This window comes from Choloepus didactylus, chromosome 13 (assembly GCF_015220235.1).
Source record: "Choloepus didactylus isolate mChoDid1 chromosome 13, mChoDid1.pri, whole genome shotgun sequence".
Lineage (NCBI taxonomy): Eukaryota > Metazoa > Chordata > Mammalia > Pilosa > Megalonychidae > Choloepus > Choloepus didactylus.
The window spans coordinates 16,191,013-16,212,063 of record NC_051319.1 but is presented as its reverse complement, the minus strand read 5'-3'; the positions used below and the strand labels follow the sequence as shown (position 1 = coordinate 16,212,063).

The following is a 21,051-nucleotide window of genomic DNA, read 5'->3' as shown; positions in this document are numbered from 1 at the left end:
ATACAACAAATAACAGCATCAACTAACTATAAATATTTGTAGATCAGTATATGATGTAATTTTTAATGGTTTTCCAACATAGGAAAATGAGTTTGCATTCTCTGTTTGTATTGCTTTGCCTGGCTACTCGTGAACATCTTCTCAGCAGCCACACAGTCATATAGGCATTTTGTCAGCTTCTAGTGGGTCAAACCGGTGGTTCTTAACCCTGGCTGTGCACTGGAATCACCTTTTAAATATACCAATGCCTGGGTACCTGCCCCAATTAAATCGGAATCTCTGACTTAAGCCTAAGCATCAGTATTTTTTTCAAATTCCAATTACACAAGACATTCCAATGCACGGCCTGCATGGAGATCCTTTGTACTTAGCCTACCAGCCACTGGCAGCCTCCTGCCAGCACCTCTGAGGGTCGTCCAAGGTAATTAGCAGATTATAGAGACCTCAGTTTTTGCCTCCCACTCTTACTTGTCAACTATTTTCCTTTCTTCCCTTGTCTGCTTCTGCCAAGGCCTGCCAACAGTACCCATAAAGGTTGTTTGGCCTTATTGGTGGCCAGCTTTAGTCTAGGTTTTCAGTCCTCTGAAGCAAAACAGACAGGTCTAGTTAACTGGAGATTGCCCATTCATCACTTCCACGGCTGCTTCTGTGGTTCTCTGGGGCCTTTCCACAGCCTGCCAGGCTGGCTGCCCTCCACAGCTGGTTCTACACTTACAGCCGGCCCCCAAGGTATCAGAATCCCTGTGTAATATGTAGGATCATGGAATCTGAGTATGCGCTCAGAGACATTTCATGATCTGGCCCTTCCTCACTTCCCACCATCACCATCACACACACACACACACCTTCCCTTACCTGTATTATTTCTCCCTAGAAATACCTTTTTTAAAAATCTGGAAAATTCTGTACTCATTCTTCAGGACCCGAACTCAATTGTTGCTCCCTGAGAAGTCTTCTTTAACTTCCTAGTTTACCATTTTTCACACTGTATTATAAAGGCTTATGTGTTTATGTGCTTGGCTCCCCCTCTAGATTCCAGGCAGAGGCTGGGTCTTTATTAACACATCTTAACAAAGATAATAGCTTCTCAATAAATGTTGAGTGATAGAATGAATAGACCCATAGACTGTAGATGGCAAACTACAGCTGGCATATCAAGCCTATCACCTGTTTTTTTTTTTTTTTAAATTCAGTTTTATTGAGATATATTCACATACCATGCAATCATCCATGGTATCACCTGTTTTTGTAAATAAAGTTTTATTGGAACACAGCCTTGCCCATTCATTTATGAATTATTACTGCTTTAGCACTACAAGAGCAGAGCTGAGTAGCTGCAACAGAGACCATCTGACTTGCAAAGCCTAAAATACTTACTACCTGGTGCTTTGCAGAAAAAGCTTGCAGATCCCTGACCTAGAAGAAACCCAAAAGATCTTCTAGAATAGTGTGCCAAATAGAAATATAATGCATCACATGGGTGAGTTTAAATTTGCTAGTAGCCACATTTTAAAAAAGAAATAGGTAATTAAAATAATTTTAGTAATATATTTTATTTAACCCAATATATCCAAAATATCATCATTTCAACATGTAATTAACATAAGCATTATGGAATAAAATATTTTACATTCTTTTTTCTGGCACTAATTCTTTGAAATCCAATGGTCATTTTACATTTCTGGAACATCTCAGCTAAGACCAGTTCCATTTCAATTGCTCAATAGCCACATGTGTGGTTAGTGACCATTTTATTGAATTGTGCAATTCTATATCAAATCCATCAATTCATAGTTGAAGAAACTGGTCCAGAGAAGTTAAGGGGTTTAATGTAAAGTCACAGTTAATTACTGGAAGAATCAGGCATTGAACCTAGATCTCTTGATTCCTAGTCAAGTGCTTCTTCTGCCGCATCATTCTGCCTCAGATCTTGTTGTTTGTTCACTAGAAGATAATAATAAGAATTTTAATAATAAGAAGAACTGATTTCAAATTCTGTACAAGAATTAACAAGTTGTGGGACTTTTTGACACTTCTTAGATTATCTGAATTTTCACTTCCTCATCTCTAGAATCAACATGTTGGACTAGATGAACTTGAAGCTGGAATGTTATACAACAATCAAACATGTTGGTTTGCAAGCCAGAATATGCTGCAGTCATTTTACCCAAGAATTTTGTTTCTAAGAAAGTGTGTGTAAATATGAATTGAAGACCACATTGGCAGTCTGCATAAAAAGTGGAAAGCTTTTAGAGGCCAGAATTTTAGATATTCTACACATTTAAATCTGCATTTTAGTAATCAGGACAAAGCCCAACACCTGACACATTTGACACATGCCCTTTCATAACATAGATGTTATGTTCCCAAGAGAATTTAGAGATGCGTCGAGGAGGCCATTACTGAGCAGCGAAAGAGCAAAGAAGGGATGCGTTAGAGCCCATTCAGACCAGCAGAACAGCTTTCTGTCTCTGCTCAATAGCCCCAGGAGGGCAGGACAGTGAGAAGAAACGGGCTGGCATAATATCTATGGGAAATTAGAGGATAGGGAACTGTGACCATGATTGCACAATCACATTTTATTTTGTAATCACCAAAAGTTGTGATAGAACCAATAGCTTTATTAAATTTGTATTCCAAATCATAGCAGCAGTATAAAAACGTAGTAGAAAGGTACAGAAATGGTGGCAGGCAGCCATCAAAGATAAACTTTTTCAAAAAGTTTACTCAAGACTGGTTGAGCTTACTTTCAAACCCATTCACATGGGTTTGCTTCTTTATGGCAATACTTCATTTTGATAATCTTATCATTTGATAAGCTTGTGCCTTTCTGACTTGAGAATGACTTTGCTAAATCTTCCATCTTTTTGGAACAAATGACATAAGATTTTAAGTGGCTTCAAGTTTATATCCTATGTTGGAAAACTGGCTCTCCAGTACCAAGTGACTTTATAAACAATCCTTCAGCGTCTGTCCAGTCAACAGAGAAGAGACAGGTTCCCTGCCAGCTGACTCATCCACCACATTTCCTATAGAATGGATTCAACTCGGCATATTTGGAATCATTGGCCAGAGACCAAGATGACAGTCCATGGGGTTCCTTCCTGGAATATTTCTCAGGAAAATTCAGCCCCTTAGACAGAACAGCATGTTGGTTTTGAATCAACCATCAGTACAGGTTGAACTAGGAGACTATCATTTACTTTGTAATTCAGAGGATTTACAAGAAATGTCCAAGAATAATAATCTAACATTTATACAGCACTTACTAAGTGCCACTGTCCTGAGTGTTTAAATTTTATTAACTCACTCAATTTTAATCTATGTACCTATGAGATTAGATAGGTACTACTGTTATCATCTCCCATTTTACAAATAAGGAGCTGAAAGTCAGTGAGGTTAAGTAACTTGCCCAAGATTACACAGCAAGTAAGAAGCAGAACCTGAAATCAAACACAGGTGGTCTAGCACCAGAGTCCATATCTTTACCATTTCACTGTTCCATTCCACCTGCCTACAAATTAGAAGGTGTTTTTTTATCTGGGGTTGATTTTTTTTCAATGGGACTGCAAATATGTAGATTTAAAAGTTTATTTTGTTTAATCGGAATTATTTACAATAGTTGATTTTGATGCTAAGGCAATTAGTATTCTTCGGAACTTTTAAGTATTATTAGTTCTTTCCAAAAGTGATTATAGAAATAAAATAAATTTGTGGATAAAGAACGGGAAAGACAACTGAAGGTGCGCATCTGCCTCCCTGGGTTTTCATGCTGAACTCTTATTCACCCCTTAAAACCCAACATATACATATCACCTCCTATTTGAAGCCTTTCTGGTCCTTTCTGGTTAATTACTTCCTCCTTGTTTATAGACATGTCGATAATTGCACTCACCATATTGCATTGTAATTATTTGTGTATCTCATTTATGACCCCTACATGAGAGGAATGCCACAAGGACAGGATCTATATTTTATTTATTTGCATATTTGTATAATAAAGTCAACAAACAACAAATGCTTATTGAACTGTATTTGGGGGAAAATGCTTAACTTAAAATGGATTTCCTTTATTTGAAGTGTTTTTATTACAGCTGCTCAGACTTAATATGAAACAAGGTTTGGAGGCCCTTAACCACGTACAAAATTTTTCTCATTCGAAATACTGGGGGTGAAAAAATATATAGATTAATTAACTGCATTTCTTCCAAAAACTGAGAAAAAAACTACAGCATGAAATATTTAGTAAGCCATTCTTTTAACATTAATAACTGTCACTATCCACATTGATCTACCATTTATTCTAAAGTCATTTGGGGTCTTAAGTTTTTAAGAGTTAAATGAAATCATTGTGGCTTGTTTTTTTGGGTTTGTTTGTTTTTTATTTTTTTACTAGTTCATTTATGGTAACCTAAGTATTCTCACTTTTGAAATTTTGTTTTCTATATGCTGTCATTTGTCATCATGATTCTATGAAAGGAATGCCATTGTACACAGTGTAAAAATAAGCAAATATTCACACACCAGATTTTCATTGTAGAAACAAAGAGAACAGTACAACAAGTCAATTGCACATATAAAAGTGAATACATTTAAGTGACGGCTTTGATTTTCATCATTTAGATGCTGTTTTTTACAAGAGTAAAAGAAAGGTAATTATGTTGCATTATCTTTGATAAAAATTACTTGAAAACCAATATACCTCTAACTTGTTCAGTTGTAACTCACCTAGCAGTCAATATTGTTAATATTTTTCAAGCCCCTACATTTATGTAATTTTCCTATTAAACATATTATTTAGCCTGAATTTAAGCAAAACTAAAGCTTATGCTACCTCCTAACTGGGTTCTTGACTTCATTATGAGAGCTGTTTTCACTTACAGCATTTGTGAATCAAGGTTTTGAGTTTATTTATGTCATTCTAAGATGATTAAATGTGGTTTCATATGTTTAAATTGCAAACATATTGGTGTTACAATATGTTTTATCATTATAATTTGGATCCTGGACCTCAGATTCCCTAAGGGACTTTTAACAACTGTAGTAAATATATAATAAAGGATATGAGCTTTCTTTTAATATTTATTTTTCCTGTAGGCAATATTGTTTAATTCATCCATATTTACTTTATATTCCCATAATACAATGTCATGGAGGATGTAGTGGATTTACAGAACTAAACTTCCAAATTCCAAAATGTTATTTATATTATGAATGTTTGCCCATAATGGGATATTGCAGAGTCTGTTGAACAAGCTTAAATAATTAGACAGTCACAGCATGCCAAAACAACAATTTCCTTTCTTATACTACATTTATAAGACCTCTAAGAATCAATCTAGAACCAAACTATTCTCTAAATATACGATTGAAAGATTTTTTCCTTCATGTACATCCTTTGAAATGTAAAAGTAAGCAATCATTTTTGTTGAATCATTTATTTTTTTTTTCTTAAAATGTTTTTGTTGTTGTTTTTAAACATGTTGCTTGCCCAATTTTAAAACAAAAATAATGAGGAATTTTAAAAGTCACCCACAATTTCACCATCCTCACAAAATAAATTTTCATTATTCTATGATTTGTTTTGCATAAGATTTGTTTTGCATGTTGTTATATAGTCTATAGCATTATAATTTTAAATAACATCAAAGTTTTTCTATAAATACTCAGCCATCAACGAGTTTTTTGTTTTTTTTTTAACTACTTGAGCTTTATTTTGCACAGACATTTCATTAGTTATTAATACAATTCTGAACAGAACTTTCATTTTGGACCAAACAACTTATTTGGCAATAAATAATTAGGCATTTAAGAAAAGCCAATGTTTTATTTGACTTAATGTACTCTTATATTTAAGAAACTATGTATACATTCTTGAATTTCACCTTACTAAAATAGGATAGCTTCTATTTAACAGCATAAGCTATTGTTTTCCTGACAAAATATTCAAGCCTTTTATTACATTCATGCTTCAAAGTTGTTTACAGCCTTAAGTTCTGCACTGTTTTGTTCACGATGTAAGTAAACAAGTTTTATTACATGCAGAGATAGAGATTTACTATGATACTAATACATGATTTAGAGTTCAAGATCAAATACAAGAAGTTGAGAATCCTTTAAATGTGCCTTATGAAAAGAAGTGACTTATTTTTTAATGGCAAAGAAAAAAAAACAGAACTTTTGGCTTAGAATCAGAAAATTATTAGTCTACTTAATTAAAAGTTAACTGCATGATCAACAATTGAAGAAATAAAACCAATTCTAATCTGCTCTCTAGAAACTTAGACATTTCTTTGTGTGTATAAACAAGCACACATATTTAACCACAACAATCAAAATACAATGATTTTGAAAATGATTAGAAAAGCTCATCTGACACTGTGTTAGGAAATATCAGTTTACAGGACAACAACCCCAATTGTTTTAAACAAATACTTTTTCTGTTGAATGAGGAGTCAGGGAGGGAAAAAAACTAGGGATAACTGAAATATTTTTAAATAAAATTATTATGAAAATCCTAAATTTCTAAGAAACAACTATATCTTCTAGATTGACATCAGCAAACCAGAAAACCAGCTGGCCTGTTTTTGTAACACAGCTATGTTCTTTAATTTACAATTGTCTATGCTGTTTTTATGCTACAATGGCAGAGTTGAGTAATTATGACAGACATGGTATGGCCCACAAAGCATAGACTATCTAGACTTTAACGGAAAACATTTGCTGACCTTTGTTCTAGATGCTTGCTAGATAAAAACGGTCTTACGTGTAGAGCTTTTTTTTTTTTTTTTTAATTAAATTCAGTTTTATTGAAATGCATTCACACACCATACAATCATCCATGGTATACAATCCACTGTCCACAGTATGATAACATAGTTATGCGTTCATCACCACAATCTATCTCTGAACATTTTCCTTACATCAGAAAGAACCAGAACGAGAATAAAAAATAAAAGTGAAAAAAGAACACCCAAGTCATACGTGTAGAGCTTTGGGAGAACAAGGTTGAATAGTCATCTAAAATGGAACAAAATAAGATAATATGTATGGGAAATACACAAATGTTCATTTAGAATATAACTCATAAGATAAAATCAGCAGAAGATTCTTTTTAAAACAAATATTTAATATTTTAAAGAACTCAGTTTTACAGGAAAGACATTTTAAAAGTATATACTTATTTTTGCCATTAAATTGATCATTTAACAAAGCTGACAAAAATACAGAAAGCAGTTCTAAGAAAGTAAATGGAAAACATAACACTGGAAATTTTCTTTAGCTTTCCACTTTAATGGCTAAAGATACCACACAGACTTGAGCAATGTCATCCTATTCATATGTTCTCTTTAGGAACGTGTCTGTCAGTCTTAAGCCGGAAACACTTTGCAGTTCCTGTACTGAGGACAGTAGAGTAAGCAAGGTAGAGAGAGGAAATTGGATGCAGCTTTCCAGGCTGTCTTCCTGAAATGCCACACCAGTGGATGGAATTGGTATTGCACATCTCCAAAACAAGATCCATAGTCCTTTTGAGTTGTTATTTTACAGGTAATACAAAAAGGTTCTTCCAGATTTACAGTATCTAGAATTGCCTCCAAAGACAACCTAACATCTCCTTCATCTGGAGCCATTCTTTGAAGTTGGCTGGTCTGTAACCTTCCCCTTTTACCTAGATTTGTTTTCCATTCTATATCTAATTTTCCAATTATGGTTACTCCCTTAATGATGCCTGTCTTTTCTGCAAACTCCTTCTTGTGCTTTAGGCAGTATAAGAACTGGCATGTATCCATTGGCCGCAAATAGGCTCTTGACCCAAATATAGGTACACGTTCTCCAGCTTGGTTGACAGAATTTAGTTCTGCTACATTGAACATTATAGATGGCTCCATAAACATGGGTGAGGTTGCAATATTCTGGGCTTCAAAATGATGAAGTATTCCGAGAAATACCTCATCAGTCTCGGCATTGTAAAATGTGGTCTTCACTTTCAATGGTTTGAGAACCTAAAATACATTTTTTCTCCATTCTGAATTGTATAACTCACTGCACACACCAAGCTTCTCTGAAGACAGTTACCAGCGAGCTCGGGCTCCACTGTCAGATAGCAAGGCACAGAGCAATGTCTGCTAGTCCTCCTCTCCCAGATCTCGTTGCTTCAACTTCAAGTCTGTGGCTTTTTCTCTCCAACTAGGTATTTTTAATAGGTTAGAGAATGGATGAAGGAAGAAAAATAAGTAAAAGAAAAGTAAGTATTTCTCTGTGAAGTGGCTGAATCTTTAAAATAACTCCCTTAGCAAACAGTCCACATTCCTGGTGGTTTGCTCCTGACGGCAAATCGCTAACTTTGCTAGTCATTACCAGTACTTCCTTTTGTGCAAGTCCAAGTTGACCTTGTTCAACCTATGTTCAAGCCACTTTAGTTGATTTCTCTCTGGGGTTTAGAGTGCATTCAACAAACATGTGGACATTTGATTTGTTGGTCACAAACAAAAGCTAAAAATCTTACAAAGAGATAAAACTCATCTTTGTTTCAGTTTATGTTAGCAAGAAGAGTTGTTTCAGCCCCATAGAGACTCTGAACCTTATTTTGAACTTATTGCCTGGTGCTTCAGAGCAGTGGGATCAATATTTTGAGGCATTTTTTTTCAAGCCCTACAATTCCAAATCAACTTCAGCAAGTTGAACTAAACTTTATATGGCTTTAGCAACTCGAATCCTCAATATTTTTTTTCCAGTTTTCCAGTCTTATTTAGTCATTAATGTGTTTGGTTTCATTTGAAGCACTGGTCTTTTATTCATTTGTAAAAGTCTTGACTTTTTTTTAATGCTCATGAAAGTAGTATATGCTCATTATAAGACATTCAAACATTACAGAAATATTGTAGAATGTTGAACTCATGAGACACGGAAAGCACTGATAATAGCGGAATAGTAGGTATTGCTCTAAATTGTTTTTTTGTTTACTAGAACATATAGAGAAACTTAGCTTGAGCTATACAATGGCTTTTAGACACACTAATCATACAATACATACCATTTTGCACATTTTCATAATTTAATATCTCATGGATATCCATGTTAGCAATCATAAGCCTACTTCATTGTTTTCTTTGGCTACATAGCATCCATGACATAAATGTACCATAATTTACTTGAGTAGAGACATAGTGATAGACATGTGAGTTGCATCCAGGTAGGTTTGTTTTGTTTCATGCTGTTATGTTATACCATAACAATGTTGCAGTGTATATCCTTGTAAACATATTTGTTTACACTTGGAACACAATACGTTAAAGCATTTTAAAAAGAGATGGAATAAACAAAAAAGTGATGGAATGGTGTTATTTTAATGCATCTCATTCTCTGTGAGCACTTCCAATCATTGTTTCCAGCACATCAAGCTCATAATAGATAATATTTCAAAATTTTATTCAATACCCTTACTTCCTAAAAATTAGTGCCTTTTCCCCAGAATTCAAGAATATTGCCCTACAAATGACATTCCAACATATCCTTTTATGATTCACTGAATGATAGTAATAATGATTCCTTGATCATTATTTAGTTCTTCAGTTTACCAAGTACCGTCACATATTTATCTGGAAAATTTTTGCTCCCTTCAACAGTTTAATATAGAGTGTAAGTCCTTTGTTCTGCCAACACAAGGAGTCAAAGCCACTGTCGCAATAAGAGTGTTATTTCATATTTGTATCTTTAATACAAAAAAATTTACTTCAATAACTGATGTTGCAATTTTCAAGCATTTTTATTTATTTCTCTGATATCTAGAGGTTAGATTCACCAGACATTTATTAGTTAAGTACTCCTGTAATTGCTACTCCTAAAATAAATATGTAAAAGACATGCAGCAGTTGTTAATGGTTGGTAGGTTTCAGGGCCACATTTCCTCATTTGGAATTGAAAGGGCAGGGTTACAGCAGAAAAGAAAATTCCATGGAACATAACACGAACAGGGCAGTACCTGATAAGACCTCGAAAATTCCTATCCCCACCCATTATTATTTCTGTATGCTTATGGTCTTTCCCTCTATCCAGTGCCTGTGATAAAGGAACCTGGCAATCAATAAAAGCTTCCCTCATTTCTCACACTCCTAGGGGGAAGCAGTCTCCTGTGCAGAGAGAAGGAATCATTGTTATGTTGCCTCATGCTTTGGGAAAAAAAGCAATTTTGAATGACACTATTGTTACCATAGCTGCAAACTTGAATTGCCTCATTAGTAGAACTACCCCCACCCTCAATTTAGCTGAGAGCGCACTTCTGAACTTGCTGTCTTCCTGCATCTACTGTAACACACACAAGACTTCAAAATCAGTTTCCAGATATGAAATGTTGTGAGAGCCTATCTAATTCAAGTACTGTTCGTTGACAGCAATTTCTAACCATCCATGATTCTACAGAGTAGCTACATCAATTCTTAAAAACAAGTTATGTTACTTAAAGAGAAATAATATTGCTGATACCACTTTGGAAATCTGGTACTCTGTTCCCCTCCATCAGCACAATTACAGGAAGTTGATCTGCTCCTATCCTGTCTGTCCAATATTACTTTGTACTGCTCAAAGTATACTTGACAGTCAAGTCAGGCTGGTTTCTTCACTGGCCTGTTTGCAATACCTAGCTCATTCCCATCGTTCTGCCTTTCCTTATATTGCTGCTCCCTCCTTCAAGTCTTTCTCTCTTTCTTGCCTATCCGAACTCTCATCAAGTTTTGAGGGCAAGTCCCCAAGTCCTGCACAAAGCTTTTCCTGCTATGCCAGATAGCCCTGTCGTTGTCTGTCCACAGTTGAAACAACTCAAACCTTTTTGCACATTCTGGTGTTTTTCCTTTCCTACCCTGTGGTTGGACTATTAAATTTGTACTCTTGACATCCAAGCTCCTAAAACAGATTCCTGTTTATTGTGTTGCAGTAATCTTATTATGCCCAGAATGGGCCTATGCCCTGCCCATTCTCCCTTCTCTATGGCCTTCTTTCTGAACCGAGTAGAGGGATCTACCAATGAGCAAGTTAGATTTTAAGGCACATCTCCGGGCCTTTGGGAAGATTCCCATTGAAGGTAAGAGTCAGCAGCAGTTCATTTCTTACTCAGTAGTGTATGGGTTGATGAAATAGTTCCAGAGTGATCAATGGCAAATGCCCTACTTTTCTTCTTGTTTGATTAGCAAATGTCCCTTTTCTACACAAGAATGACATCTTGGCCCTGATAATGTTTACACAGCAGGTACCTTTGCACACGTTTCCCTGACTCAGTGTACTTCAAGCATGAGTAGTCCATGTTTGGTTAAAATTTCACTAATGTTTTCTAGTTCAGGTTTAGTAGATTCTACTAATCTCATAAATAAAAAGTTTCCAATACAGAAAACAAACAACAGCCACCACAACAAAAAAACAAAACTCAAGAAGTGTGGCATATCTGGAAAGTGGACATTTTCTATGATAATTTTATCTCATTTCACCTAACTAGCCCTATGAACTACCTAATTTAAGATTTAAAGTTCTGAGTTATATGTTAATTTATTAATATGTGTTGATCATGGACTTTCTAACTAGAGTGTAAACTTCTCAAGGGCAAGAATCATGCCACAAATGACTCTTGTATCTCTCGTAGCATTTAGTATAACCCTGACCATATCGAGATGTTCAATGGGTATTCAATGATTAATATCAATGTCATCTTTAGAATGAGGTGCTTAAATTCCATTTCAATTGTTTTAGGTAACAGATGGCAAATCAATTAGGGTCCTGGGGAAGAAACAAAATTCTTCCTTGATGGTTCAAATAAAAAAACTTTAATGAAAAGACCACTCATAGAGATATAGGCAAGGTTAAGAGAAGAGATGAAGTATGATGAGGCACCCAACAACCAGCCACAGAAGGAGAGCTATATTGCCCCTGGGGCTGAAAAAATTTAAAAAGGAAATAAAGTCAGCAGAGCCCAGTTAGAGCTGAAGCTGGGGAAGAAGGCCAACCTGCAGAAAATGTGACTGGGGAGAGAGATAGGACACCAAAGTAGGGGGCAGAAAAGAAACACCCCATTTTCCACCCTCAGGTATCCTATATGTTCCAGCTCACAGGGAGTCAGGAAGATTTAGTCAGGAAGTTTCAATCTTCTGAGGCACACAGAAGGGTGGAGAAAAGAAGGGGGTGGAGAGGATGGGGGCAGGGCAGGGGGGAGACAGCAGGAGATGAGGGCAAGCAAAATAACCAACATAAAGTTTCCATTATAAATTGGGAAAAGAAAAAGGCTGAATCATTATGTGCAGAATAAGGAAAGCCTAGAAACCCAAAAATTATCTGGGAAAAATGAAGTCTAACAGCCAAATTTAGGCCCTGACATGGTGTTAATTTTCTTCACTAAATTACTCTGAATACAGTTTAAATAAAAAGAATAAATGCTCTGTTACATTCAAAGTTTCAATTATTTCTGTTTCAAGCTAGGAAATGAACATGTACATCCATCACTCATGGCAATGAATAAAATTCATGTACAGACATAACTGCCATGATACTCAAAAGTAGAGGTCTGTACTGCTTAATGAGTACCTCAGGCTTTTTTACTGTAAAGTCAAATAATAGAACAAACATGTTTCTGCTGTATGAAAGAATTGTAATAGATAACATCGAACTTTTCTCTTTAAATTTAAAAGAGAGTTATATTTAATTTTTTTTTTTTTTTTTTTTTTTTTTTTTTTTTTTTTTTTTTACTTTAGTTTGGTTCCTATACATGATCACTTAGGGGTTACTGAATATTTACTTAAATGGAATCACAGAACTAGAAGATATTTAAAGGTCATATATTCTATCTACTCATTTAGCAGATAAAGAAACAGGTTCCTGTGTCACCTGCTCTGGACCACACAGTTGGTTGTAGCAAAGCCAGACAAGAATGCAGGTAGTCTGTATCCTGATCTAGTCACCCATAGTTCTAGAAATGCTTAGTTTAGCTTCAACTAAATGGCAAAAGTGCATAGGGATTAAGGGCAAAGGTTTTGGAATCAGATATATTTGGATTCAAAGGTAGCTGGATCTTGGACAAATAATGAATTCCTGCTGAGCTTCTATTTCCTTCTTTGTAAAGTGGGGCTGAACACAGAATTCTACCTCATTAAAGTTGTTATAGGTTGACTGAGAAAATATACTTAAAATATTAGCGCAATACTTGCACAAAATAGATTCAATAAATAAAAGCTATTTCATGGTAGTTACAGAAATTGTCTGGTTTTCTTTAAAAATCAACTAATTTAGTCATAGATGATGCTCAAAAAGAACTTGAAAAGCACCATTCAGGGAACTGTAAACCAAGAAAAGAAACTTTAAATAAACCAGGATGAAGTAGAGATGATGGAAGATACTTAATCCGGATAGAAAGAAATGCAACAGACCTAACTGAGTAAATGAATTCATTTTACTTTTTTCCTCCATCTTTACTAAAGAAATGTTACAAAAAATTCCACTGTTAAATTATCCATTGATTCACAGAGATAGATCAATGCTACTGGATCCAATGAAAAGATGAAAAACATAAAGCACTATACAAATATAAGGTGGTATTACTTTTAGAATAATTACTTATCAGTAGTCAGGACCTAGTTAACACCAGAAGATCAACAGAACGTGGTCTACTTGGGGTTTTAAAGAATGCCAAAGGTAAAATTGTTCAACTGCAGGCAAAGTTGTATACCCTGTTAGGGCAAACTTTCCAGGAGACTGATGGATTGTCTATCTGGATTCTATCTAAAACAAGAATTGCAGGCATAGCTGTGGAAACTCACAGACAGTGAGTATCACACTGTATTGGACAAACTAGTTGAACCTGTAACTAAAGGATAAGATCACTGAAGAATGTAAAATCCATCTACTAGGGAAAAGGCACCATATCTTGTAAAAGAAATTCACATAGAAATATTGTGAGCTCTTTAGGGAAATAACTACTGTTGTGCCAAAAAGAAAATCAGTAGATCAAATATACAGTGTAGGACTTCAAAAATCCTTGTATGCAGAGAAATTACCTGCTCTTAAAGATTGGGTCATCATTAAATTTGCAGCACTTTTCCTTCTAACATGAATAGAGAACTGGCTTAAAATCAAGAAAGCATATGAATCAATAACACGTCTTAATTTGGAGCAGCATGTATAGCAGGGTTTCAGAGATCCTTCTGTGCTAGGACATATATATTTTAAATTTATGTAAGTAATGTGGAAGACAGAATACTAGGTTCGTAGGTGATACTGAGTTTTTCCAGATAGAAAATGCCAATGATAAAAATGGGGGGAAATGATAGGAAAACTTTGAAAGTTTGAGTAAAGTAACAGGTCCATTGTTCACTTTTACACTTCAGTGCCCAAGAGACTTGACCCCTCTTTGGATGAGGGGTCACAGGTTGCTGCTGTTAGTTAAGGGAGTGCCATATCTGCGTGGAAGGCTCTGTTTAGCTGAAGCCTCTGCATTCACCTCAAACTAGGTTCTGGGCAAAGGATGGAGGTAACCCACTTTCACTCTGGGTCCAAAATGTGGGATGTTCTATCGTTCTGAAGAAGTCTTCTGATAGGGGTGAGGTGAGCAGAAGAACTATAAAGAGAGGCATTCCCCTAAAGGGTAAATGTTTTGTGGAGATTGAGCTAAAAATTGTAGTTAGGTACCCTAACATACTCTTAAGTGCTCAGCTAACTCATAGGCAAGCTTTGAGGCCAACTTGGATAACTTCCAAGGTCTTTCATGGGGAACATGAGCCTCTGTGCAAAGAAAGGCATTCTAGTGTCTTAGGCTACTAAAGGCCAGGAGTTTATCACAGCACCCATGTTGTAGACAATCTACAGTCTAGACAACAATTTAGAAGTTCAGAAAGATTCAGAAATCATTAGGCATGAAGTAAGTTGAAGAGATTTTTTACTTGTATGCTAGGGTCTCGGTTTTGCTTTTATTTTACACTTGATAAGATAATAAAATAACAGAGTTGATAAGGTATGCCTTTGGTATGGTATGTCTCTATATAAAAATTTCAAAGGTTTGGGATGTTTAAAGGAAAATAATACATTTTGGAAACAACTTTGAAGTTGGTTTCCCTAATACTTACATAGCCTAATGTGTCTTTCCAATTTATATAGTTTTTCTTAAGCAGCTGAATGTAAGGTACAAGGAGTTGAAAGAATGCAATTAATTTTCACATCAGAAAAAGAAACAAGACTAACAACTGTATATATATCTTTCATATATAGAGAGCACATTTATTGAGTATTTGCTATGTGCCAGACGCTGCTAAGAATTTTATATTTCATTTAATTGTTACATCAAGGCCTTCAGGTAGGTATCAATATTATTCACATTTTAGAGATTGGGAAACTGAGGCTCAAAGATGTTAAATAACTTATCCAATGCTACCTGGCTAGGCCAACAGGACTCAAATTCAAAGTCTGACTCCAAAGGTCATGTCCTTAATTTCCCCATATATAAGAGCTTACTGATATTCCTAAAGTTCATGTTTGTATTTGATTAGTAATTGGTATTAACATAACAATGATCAGTTTCTTTAGAATACTTTCTCATCTTTAATCTTTACTTTTAAAATATTTTCATTTGATTCTACACACAGCTTACCCTGTTAGTAGAACATCCACCATTGTAGATTATTCAACTATTTTCCACCAGGGACATGTTGCTGAATGTCATGATTATTCATGTGCTGGTTCTGGTGCTTTCAAACAAATTTGTTTTGTGGTGCCCACTCTATTGCACCAAGGTTGTAAATCTTGTAAAAATCAATAAAAATGTAATTTCAGAATGCTTCAAAAGCGATCCCTCATGTCACAGAAGTCTCAAATCTTTTCTGTTTCTACTTTCTTCTTTGTACAGTGCAAAAAGGATTCTGATAAAAATCATTTTATCTTTAAAAATAACTTTTTTCTGATTACAAAAAGTAATACATGATTACTGGAAAGAATTTGGATTATACACAAAGGTAAAAAAAAAAATTATCAAAAATTCCATTACTCAAAGACATGATGTAATATGCTTCAACACATATGAGATCAAAATGTTAACTGTTGGTTATTTTAGAGTGTAGTGGAAGAATTTAAAGCAATTTAAAATTATGTTTATACATATTCATCTAAGTTTTCAAATGCTTTCTTCAAAGTTATCCCATCTCTCTACCTGGTGACCATCTGCTGTTATGATTATCAGTAAAACTTTGGCCAATTTTTCTAGTTAAGAATTGAAAAAATAAATGAATGTGATTTATATATAATAGAAACATTTATTTTTTCATGTTTTAATTTAATTTTTTTCTGTTTACAAAGATAATAAGTGGTCACTTTATACAAATAAAGTAACATATAAAAGCATTAAAAATAGCTAACATTTGTTGAGTGCTGTGTGCCAGGCACTGTTCTAAGAGTTTTGCTTGTATTGGTTAATTTAATCTTCCCAAGAACTCTATGAGGTAGTGACTATTATTTATTAACCCCATTAATAAGTGAAAAAAATTATAAATAAGTAAATTATTATCCCCATTTACTATGCATTGAGAGGCTAAGTAATTCACCAAAGTCTTGGCTTACCAAGAAAACAATCATGACAAACTAGCATGAATTTTATTTGTTCATCCTGGTGTATATGTTAATTGGAAAACAATGATGAATTAGGGCCTTGCCAAGGACGTGTTATATCTTCATTTCAGGAAAGGAAACGGCGGCTCTTGTGGATGAAGAAGGTAAAGAATGTGAGTGGGTACCTAAGAAGATGTGGAGCTGGCTGAGCCATTGAACTTGGAGGACAGGTTAGTGGCTGAGTTTCAAGGACATGTCACTTCAGAGCTAGGATTCAACCAGACAGGATGTTCCCAGAACCCATACTTAACCACTACGCTACATTATATCTATAAACTATAAAGAAGAAAGGCATCAAGAAGAAAGCCAAAATTCTCTGATTTCCTTAACCCAGTGGCAAATATGCTTTTGGTAAACATACTTGCAAACCCTTTTTGATGCATATATACAGACATGACTATCTCAAGGTATATATAACTTGACATGAAGTGGAATCATACCATACATATGTCCTGCTATCTACTTTGGCATCTTAAGCTAACAAATACTTAATTGCTTTTTCTATATAAAAAAAGTGAAAAGAAATCATAGCTATTTATAAGAGTCCAGCAAATAAAAAAATAAATGATCTCTATATAGATCAGTCTTATTATATACCTCATCATACTTCTCCTAAGTATATAATTATTCATATGCTGCAAAAATCTAGTTATCTTTTTAAAAATACCCCCTCTTAAATTTAAAGCATAATGTACTGTCTACTCTGGGTACTGAGAAAAGAGAATGAGGGTAAATAAGACACCTGGAAGAAATGAATGAAGAGAATCATAAATATCATGAATGAAACAAAACCTGTCTTTTTCCTGATCTTAGATGGAAAGCTGTCAGTCTTTCCCCATTGAGTATGATGTTAGCTGTGGATTTTTCAAATATTGCCTTTATTATATTGACAAAATTCCATTCTATTCCTATCCTTTTGAGTGTTTTCATCTATCGTTACATTTGCATTTGCCTTTTAGATCCTATAGGAAGTAAAGAATGGAGTTACAAACCAAAAATATAATAGTAGTGGCATTTATATTTACCTATGTCATTAACCTTACTGGAGATGTTTATTTCTTCATGTGACTTCAATCTAAAGTCTATTGTCCTTTCCTTTCAACCTGCAGAAATTTCTTTAGCATCTCTTGTAAGGGTGGTCTAGTGATGACAAACTCTCTCAGCTTTTGTTTATCTGGAAATGTCTTCCTCTCTCCCTCATTTTTCAAGGATAGTTTTGCCAGATATAGAATTCTTGATTGGGAATTTTTTTCCTTTTAGCACTTTAAATATGTCATTACACTGCCTTCTTCCTCCATGGTTTCCAATGAGAGATCAGCACTTAATTTTATTGAGACTCCCTTATATGTGACATCTAGCTTCTCTCTTGCAGCTTTCAGAATTCTCACTTATCTTTGGTATTCAAGAGTTTGAATACAGTATGTTGCAATGAGGGTCTGTTTGAGTTTATTCTGTTTGGAGTTCGTTGAGCATCTTGGAAGTATATATTCATGTCTTCAGTCATTATTTCTTTGAATATTCTCTCTGCCCATTTCTCTCTTTCTTCTCCTGCTGGGATTCTCCAAATGTGTATATTAGCACAATTGACAGTGTCTTATGGGCTCCTCAGGCTCTAGTCACTTTTCTTTATTCTTTCTTCTTTCTGTTCCTCAAACTGGATGATTTCAGTTGGCCTATCTGCAAGTTCACTGATTCTTTCTTTTGCCAGCCCAATCTTCTGTTGAACCCCTGTATGGAATTTTAAATTTCTGTTGCTGTGGTCTTCAGCTCTGTTTGGGTCCTTTTCATAATTTCCAACTCTTTGTTAATATTCTCTTTATGTTCATCTATTGATTTCCTGATTTCCTTTAATTCTTTGTCCATGTTTTCCTTTAGTTCTTTGATTATATTTAGGAACATTTTTTAAAATCTTTGTATTTGGAACGCCCAGGCCTGGTCCTCCTCATGGATGGTTTATAATGCTTTAATCTTCTCCTTTTCCTGGTCATTGCTTCCCGTTTCATTGTATGTTTTGTAAATTTTTGTTAAAACCTGGAAATTTTGATACTTTATTGTGTTTTCTCTGGAATTTAGACACTGAGGCATCTGTTCCTTAAGCTTGTATCCAGCTAGTGTTATTACAGAGCTTTCCTTGAATGCCAGGAACTTACAGAAAGAAAAAAAAGAGGAGGGGATTACAAACCCACCTTTCCAAGGCTTTGAAAATCGACCTGTGATTGTTCTCCTTCATCCATCCGATGAGTTTAGAGAATTGCTTAAGGCCAACGCATAAGGGCATCCCTTGTCCTTTCTGTGCAGGCATCTAGTCTTTGTCATGCACGTTTGGCCCTAAGAATCCCCTCATTTACATGGACATTCTCTTTTCTCAGTACCCAGAGTAGACAGTACATTATGCTTTAAATTTAAGAAGGGGTATTTTTAAAAAGATAACTAGACTTTTGCAGCATATGAATAATTATATACTTAGGAGAAGTATGATGAGGTATATAATAAGAATGATCTATGTATAGATCTCTTCCCTAGGAAACAGTTTCCTCACTATCCCTGGCATTGCACTCTATGTCCCACAACCAGCAATCGCATGCCTCTATGTAACCACAACTTCACTGCTTTCCCACAGCATTTTGTAGCAGAGCTCTGCGAACAGGAGTTCTACATGCAGACATGCAGAGAAAGTTCTAAGATAGCAAGACTGCAACAAATGTCCTGGTTCAGTCCCTCAGGCCATCACCAGACAGACTGAGCCAATCATATATGGTCCAAGTATGTGCATGAGGGTTACTCTGCTTCCTCTAGAACCAAGACCTGAGACCTGTACTGGAGGTATGGGCCGGCTCCAACTGAGCTGGTAAGGATGTTGGAGGAGCAGCCGGCCAGGGCGCCATGAGAGTCTACTGATTGTAAGTGGACTTTTTCTTGATTCTATGTTTGCCCAGTTATTGAAATTTTTTATTTTCTGGAGCTTTGAGAAAGATGTTTCTGCCAGTTCTCACTGGCTATTCAGAGCTTCTGTTGGGCTGGAACCTTGAAGCTTCTCACTCTACCATCTTGATCAGGGCCCATTCATATTTGTGTATTTTTAATGAATAATATTTTAAAGTAATTTGGTCTGGTTTTATATTGTGAGTAGAATGTATTTTCATGGTAAGAAAATAAAACAATACAAATGGTATCAGGGAAAATTAAAAAAAAAAAAATTCCCTCTCCTTAATTCTCAAACCCACAATCCTATTCCCTAAAGTTAACCACAATTTAGTTTCTTGTATCCATCCAGAAATTTTCTCTGTATCAGACATCTTTGCATATCAGCATTTATGGCTCTACCTCATTCTTTTAAATAGCTGCCTAGTATTCTATTTATGGCTATACCATCATTTATTTAACCAGCTCTCTATTGATGGATATGTTTATTTCCTTTCCCTTTAAAAATTTTATGGTGATGCCCAAATTTCCTTGTACAGGTTTCTTTGAACACTTGAGCAAGCATATCTGTAGGATAACTTCCCTTATGCAGAACTTCTGTGCTGAGATTTCAAGGGTGCACCAATTTTCACTGCTACTGACAGTGTGTGGGAGTGCTTGTCTCTCTATACGCCAAACTTTAAAATAATTGGTAATCTAATAGCTGACAAACGGAAAATTATTTGAGCTATTTGCCCCTTCAGATCCCATACTGTACCCTACTGTTCCCTGATAGTTGCCCCAGGAAGATAATCTCTATGAATTTTACCACTGGGCTATGCACTCTTCCTTCCTGTTGGGTTGAGAAGAGGAGCATCCGCAGGAGATATGAGGTGGGGGTGGGAGAATGTAGTGAGATGTTTATTTCCTGGGCTTCTTCTCTGTTGGCTTGCTGTGGGCTGGTTGTGACCTTTAAGCAAAGGCCCTAGTTGCTTCAGGCAGCCCTCACCACACAGCCCCTGCTCCCTTCTTTTGTCCTTTTAGGCATAAAAGAAGTAGTGTGCCCTGCTAGGCCAGCTATTACCTTTTCTCTTATAGTTTTCCTATGCTCTTTCCCATATCCCACCTTTGTAAATAGTGAATAGTTGCTTTATTAAACTCTCCTCAAATTACCCAATTTGAGTGTCCCATCTGTTTTCTTTGGTTCAGCCAAGAGAGATTCCCCAGCCCTCCCAATGATTCTATGAGCTATGTATATCCCTTTACTAAATCCCTTAGTTCTAAACTAGTTAGAGCAGACTCTGTTGTTACCTCTGGCTAACTGGTTAAGAACCTAACTAATCAAGTGATTTCTTCTCAAGGATAACTGAAAGTCTTAGCAATTCATTTGTTCAATAAATACATATTGAGCACTCACTATGTGTTTGACTCTATGTGTTTTGCTATTGTAGATTGAAAAGTGAACCAGATAGACAAAGTTCTTCTTCAAGGTGCTTATATATTCTACAAGCAAACTAATAAATA

At 35.4% G+C, this 21,051-nt stretch overlaps 1 pseudogene; it reads right to left on the bottom strand.

The window, feature by feature from the left end:
• Positions 1 to 7,278: 7,278 nt before the first annotated feature.
• LOC119508445 lies at positions 7,279 to 19,511 on the bottom strand (annotated as a pseudogene).
• Positions 19,512 to 21,051: the final 1,540 nt, after the last annotated feature.